The following is a 6,301-nucleotide window of genomic DNA, read 5'->3' as shown; positions in this document are numbered from 1 at the left end:
CCCTTGAGATTCCAGATGAAACTTCAAAAGAATTTTTCCATTTCTGCAAAAAATATAATTGGGATTTTCATAGAGATTACATTGAATCTATAGATTGCTTTGGTGAGTATTGACATTGCAACAATAGTAAGATTTCCACTCTGTGAACACTTGATGTCTTTCCATTATTTTATTTCTTCTTTAATTTTTTTCAGCAATGTTTACAGTTTTCGGTGTACAAGTCTTTTAACTCCTAGGTTAAGTTAAATTCTAAGTATTCTATTCTTTTCATTAGTATGGTAAATGGAATTAATTTCTTTTTCAGATTGTTCATTGGTAGTATATAGATCACAACTGATTATTGTGTACTGTATTTGTATTCAGAAAATTTGCTGAATTGGTTTATTAGTTCTAACAGTTTGGGTTTGTTTTTTTTTTTTTCTGGTGGAATCTTTAGGATTTTCTAAACAGAAGATCTTGTCATTTTGTATGAGATCATTTTACTTCTTACTTTCCAATGTGGATTTCTTTTATACATTTTTCTTGACTAATTACCCTGGCTAGAACTACCAACGCTATGTTGAATTGAAGTGGTGAAATTTCTCATCATTGTCTTTTTCCTAATTTTGGAGAAAAAACTTTGTTTTAATGATTGAGTATGAAGTAAGATTTAAGTTTTCTTGTTTCTATTTTAACATCTTTATTGGAGTATAATTGTTTTACAATGGTGTGTTAGTTTCTGCTTTATAACAAAGTGAATCAGTTATAAATATATATATATATATATATATATATATATATATATATATATCCCCATATCTCCTTCCTCTTACATCTCCCTCCCTCCCACCCTCCATATCCCACTCCGCTAGGTGATCACAAAGCACTGACCTGATCTCCCTGTGCTATGTGGCTGCTTCACACTAGCTATATATTTTACGTTTGGTAGTGTATATATGTACACACCACTCTCTCACTTTAGCCCAACTTGCCCTTCTGCCTCCCTGTATCTTCAAGTCCATTCTCTAGTAGGTCTGTGTCTTTATTTCCGTCTTGCCATGAGGCTCTTCATGTCCATTTTTTTTTTTTTTAGATTCCATATATATGTGTTAGCATACAGTATTTCTTTTTCTCTTTCTGACTTACTTCACTCCCTATGACAGACTCTAGGTCCACCCACTGCACTACAAACAACTCAATTTCGTTTCTTTTTATGGCTGAGTAATATTCCATTGTATATAAGTGCCACATCTTCTTTATCCATTCATCTGTTGATGGACACCTAGGTAGCTTGCATGTCCTGTCTATTGTAAATAGAGCTGCAATGAACATTAGGGTACATGATGCTTTTTGAATTATGGTTTCTCAGGGTATATGTGCAGTAGTGGGATTGCTGGGTCATACAGTAGGTCTAATTTTAGTTTTTTAAGGAACCTCCATACTGTTCTCCATAGTGGCTGTATCAATTTACATTCCCACCAACAGTGCAAGAGGATTCCCGTTTCTCCACACCCTCTCCAGCATTTATTGTTTTTAGATTTTTTTAAGATGGCCATTCTGAACGGTGTGAGATGATATCTCATTGTAGTTTTGATTTGCATTTCCCTAATGATTAATGATGTTGAGCATTCTTTCATGTATTTTTTGGCAATCTGTATATCTTTTTTGGAGAAATGTCTATTCAGGTCCTCTGCCCATTTTTGGATTGGGTTTTTTGTTTTTTTGATACTGAGCTGCAGGAGCTGCTTGTAAGTTTTGGAGATTAATCCTTTGTCAGTTGCTTCATTTGCAAATATTTTCTCTCATTCTGAGGGTTGTCTTTAGGTTTTCTTATGGTTTCCTTTGCTGTGTAAAAGCTTTGAAGTTTCATTAGGTCTCATTTGTTTACTTTTCTTTTTATTTCCATTTCTCTAGAAGGTGGGTCAAAAAGGATCTTGTTGTGATTTATGTCATAGAGTGTTCTGCCTATGTTTTCCTCTAAGAGTTTGATAAAGTCTGGCCTTACATTTAGGTCTTTAATTCATTTTGAGTTTATTTTTGTGTACGGTGCTAGGGAGTGTTTTAATTTCATTCTTTTACATGAAGCTGTCCAGTTTTACCAGCACAACTTATTGAAAAGGCTGTCTTTTCTTGACTGTATTTTCTTGTCTTCTTTATCAAAGATAAGGTGATCATATGTGTGTGGGTTTATCTCTGGGCTTTCTATCCTGTACCATTGATCTATATTTCTGTTTTTGTGCCGGTACCATACTGTCTTGATTATTGTAGCTTTGTAGTATAGTCTGAAGTCACAGGGCCTGATTCCTCCAGCTCCGTTTTTCTTTCTCAAGATTGCTTTGGCTATTCGGGGTCTTTTGTGTTTCAATATAAATTGTGAAATTTTCTGTTCTAGTTCTGTGAAAAATGACAGTGGTAGTTTGATAGGCATTGCATTGAGTCTGTAGATTGCTTTGGGTAGTAAAGTCATTTTCACAATGTTGATTCTTCCAATCCAAGAACATGGTATATCTCTCCATCTGTTTGTGTCATCTTTAATTTCTTTCATCAGTGCCCTATAATTTTCTGCATGCAGGTGTTTTGTTTCCTTAGGTAGATTTCTTCCTAGATATTTTATTCTTTTTGTTGCTATGGTAAATGGGAGTGTTTTCTTGATTTCACTTTCAGATTTTTCATCATTAGTGTATAAGGATGCAAGAGATTTCTGTGCATTAATTTTGTATCTGCTACTTTACCAAATTCATTGATTAGCTCTAGAATTTTTCTGGTAGCTACTTTAGGATTCTCTATGTATAGTATCATGTCATCAGCAAACAATGACAACTTTACTTCTTCTTTTCGATTTGGATTCCTTTTATTTCTTTTCTTCTCTGATTGTTGTGGCTAAAACTTTCAACACTATGTTGAATAATACTGGTGAGAGTAGACCAGCTTGTCTTGCTCTTGATCTTAGTGGAAATGGTTTCAGTTTTTCACCATTGAGGATGATGTAGGCTGTGGAGTTGTCATATATGGCCTTTATTGTGTTGAGAAAGTTCTCTCTATGCCTACTTTCTGGAGGGTTTTTATCATAAATGGGTGTTGAATTTTGTCAAAAGCTTTCTCTGCATCTGTTGAGGTGATCATACGTTTTTTCTCCTTCAATTTGTTAATATGGTGTATCACATTGATTGATTTGTGTATATTGAAGAATCCTTGCATTCCTGGGATAAACCCCACTAGATCATGGTGTATGATCCTTTTAATGTGCTGTTGGATTCTGTTTGCTAGTATTTTTTTGAGGATTTTTGCATCTATGTTCATCAGTGATATTGGCCTGTAGTTTTCTTTGTTTGTGACATCTTTGTCTGGTTTCGGTGTCAGGGTGATGGTGGCCTCATAGAATTAGTTTGGGAGTGTTCCTCCCTCTGCTATATTTTGGAAGAGTTTGAGAAGCATAGGTGTTAGCTCTGCTCTAAATGCTTGATAGAATTCACCTGTGAAGCCATCTGGTCCTGGACTTTTTTTTGTTGGAAGATTTTAAATCACAATTTCAATTTCAGTGCTTGTGATTGGTCTGTTCATATTTTCTATTTCTTCCTAATTCAGTCTTGGCAGGTTGTGCATTTCTAAGAATTTGTCAATTTCTTCCAGATTGTCCATTTTATTGGTGTAGAGTTGCTTGTAGTAATCTCTCATGATCTTTTGTATTTCTGCAGTGTCAGTTGCTACTTCTCCTTTTTCATTTCTAATTCTATGGATTTGAGTCTTCTCCCTTTTTTTCTTGATGAGTCTGGCTAGTGGTTCATCTATTTTGTTTATCTTCTCAAAGAACCAGCTTTTAGTTTTATTGATCTTTGCTCTGGTTTCCTTCATTTCTTTTTCATTTATTTCTGATATGAACGTTATGATTTCTTTCCTTCTGCTAACTTTGGGTTTTTTTGTTGTTGTTTTTTTCTTTCTCTAATTGCTTTAGGCTTAACGTTGGATTGTTTATTTGAGATGTTTCTTGTTTCTTAAGGTAGGATTGTATTGCTATAATCTTCCCTCTTAGAACTGCTTTTACTGCGTCTCATAGGTTGGGGGTCTTTTTGTTTCATTGTCATTTGTTTGTAGGTATTATTTAATTACCTCTTTGATTTCTTCAGTGATATCTCAGTTATTAAGTAGTGTGCTGTTAGCCTCCAATTTGTTTGTATTTTTTACAGACTTTTTCGTGTAATTGATATCTAGTCGAATAGCATTGTGGTTCAAAAAGATACTTGATACGATTTCTTTTTTTTTTTTTAATTTACCAAGGCTTGATTTGTGACCCCAGATATGATCTATCCTCGAGAATGTTCCATGAGCACTTGAAAAGAAAGTGTATTTTGTAGTTTTTGGATGGAATGTTCTATAAATATCAATTAACTCTGTCTTGTTTAATGTATCATTTAAAGTCTGTGTTTCCTTATTTATTTTCATATTGGATGATATGTTCATTGGTGAAAGTGGGTTGTTAAAGTCCCCTACTATGATTGTGTTACTGTCAATTTCCCCTCTTTTGACTGTTAGTATTTGCCTTATGTATTGAGGTGATCCTATGTTGGGTGCATAAATGTTTACAATTGTTATATCTTCTTCCTGGATTGATCCCTTGATCATTATGTAGTGTCCTCCTGTGTCTCTTGTAATAGTCTTTGTTTTAAAGTCTATTTGGTCTGATATGAAAATTGCTGCTCCAGCTTTCTTTTGATTTCCATTTGCATGGAATATCTTTTTCCATCCTCTCACTTTCAGTCTGTATGTGTCCCTAGGTCTGAAGTGGGTCTCTTGTAGACAGCATATATACGGGTCTTGTTTTTGTATCCATTCATCTAGTCTATGCCTTTTGGTTGGAGCATTTGATCCAATTACATTTAACGTAATTATCAATATGTATGTTCCTATTACCATTTTCTTAATTGTTTTGGGTTTGTTATTGTAGGTCTTTTCCTTTTCTTGGTTTCTTGCCTAGAGAAGTTCCTTTAGCATTTGTTGTAAAGCTGGTTTGGTGGTGCTGAATTCTCTTAGCTTTTGCTTGTCTGTAAAGGTTTTAATTTCTCCATGAAATCTGAATGAGATCTTTGCTGTGTAGAGTAATCTTGGTTTTAGGTTTCTCTGCTTCATCACTTTAATTATGTCCTACCACTCCCTTCTGGCTTGCAGAGTTTCTGCTTAAATATCCGCTGTTAACCTTTTGGGGATTCCCTTGTGTATTATTTGTTTTTCCCTTGTTGCTTTTAGTATTTTTTCTTTGTATTTAATTTTTGAAAATTTGATTAATATGTGTCTTCTTGGGTTTATCCTGTATGTGACTCTGTGCTTCCTGCACTTGATTTACTATTTCCTTTCCCATATTAGGGAAGTTTTCAACTATAATCTCTTCAAATATTTTCTCAGTTCCTTTCTTTTTCTCTTCTTCTTCTGGGACCCACAGAATGCAAATGTTGGTGTGTTTAATGTTGTCCTAGTGGTCTCTGAGCCTGTCCTCAATTCTGTTCATTCTTTTTTCTTTATTGTGCTCTGCAGTAGTTATTTCCACTATTTTATCTTCCAGGTCACTTATCTGTTCTTCTGCTTCAGTTTTTCTGGTAGTGATCCATTCTAGAGAATTTTTAATTTTATTTATTGTGTTGTTCATCACTGTTTTTTTGCTCTTTAGTTCTTCTAGGTCCTTGTTAAATCTTTCTTGTATTTTCTCCATTCTATTTCCAAGATTTTGGATCATATTTACTATCATTATTCTGAATTCTTTTTAAGGTAGACTGCCTATTTCCCCTTCATTTGTTAGTTCTGGTGGGTTTTTGCCTTGCTCCTTCATGTGCTGTGTGATTTTCTGTTTCTCATTTTGTTTAACTTACTGTGTTTGGGGTCTCCTTTTCGCAGGCTGCAGGTTCGTAGTTCCTGTTGTTTTTGTTGTCTGTCCACAGTGCCTATGGTTGGTTCAGTGGGTTGTGTGGTTTTCCTAGTGGTGGGGAGTAGTGTCTGTGTTCTGGTGGATAAGGCTGGATCCTGTCTTTCTGGTGGGCATGTCTACGTCTGGTAGTGTGTTTTTGCGTGTCTGTGGCTTTATTATGATTTTAAGCAGCCTCTCTGCTAATGGATGGTGTTGTGTTCCTGTCTTGCTAGTTGCTTAGCATAGGGTGTCCAGCACTGTAGCTTGCTGGTCATTGAGTGGAGCTGGGTCTTTGCGTTGAGGTGGAGATCTCTGGGAGATTTTCACCATTTGATATTATGTGGAGCTGGGAGGTCTCTTGTGGACCAGTGTCCTGAACTTGGCTCTCCCACCTCAGAGGCATAGCCCTGATGCCTGGCTGGAGCACCA

The sequence above is a fragment of the Aethalodelphis obliquidens genome, unplaced genomic scaffold (genome assembly GCF_003676395.1).
Source record: "Aethalodelphis obliquidens isolate GAN/ISIS:26980383/991018 unplaced genomic scaffold, ASM367639v1 scaffold60, whole genome shotgun sequence".
In the NCBI taxonomy this organism is placed as follows: Eukaryota; Metazoa; Chordata; class Mammalia; order Artiodactyla; family Delphinidae; genus Aethalodelphis; species Aethalodelphis obliquidens.
Note: the sequence above shows the minus strand (reverse complement) of the source record.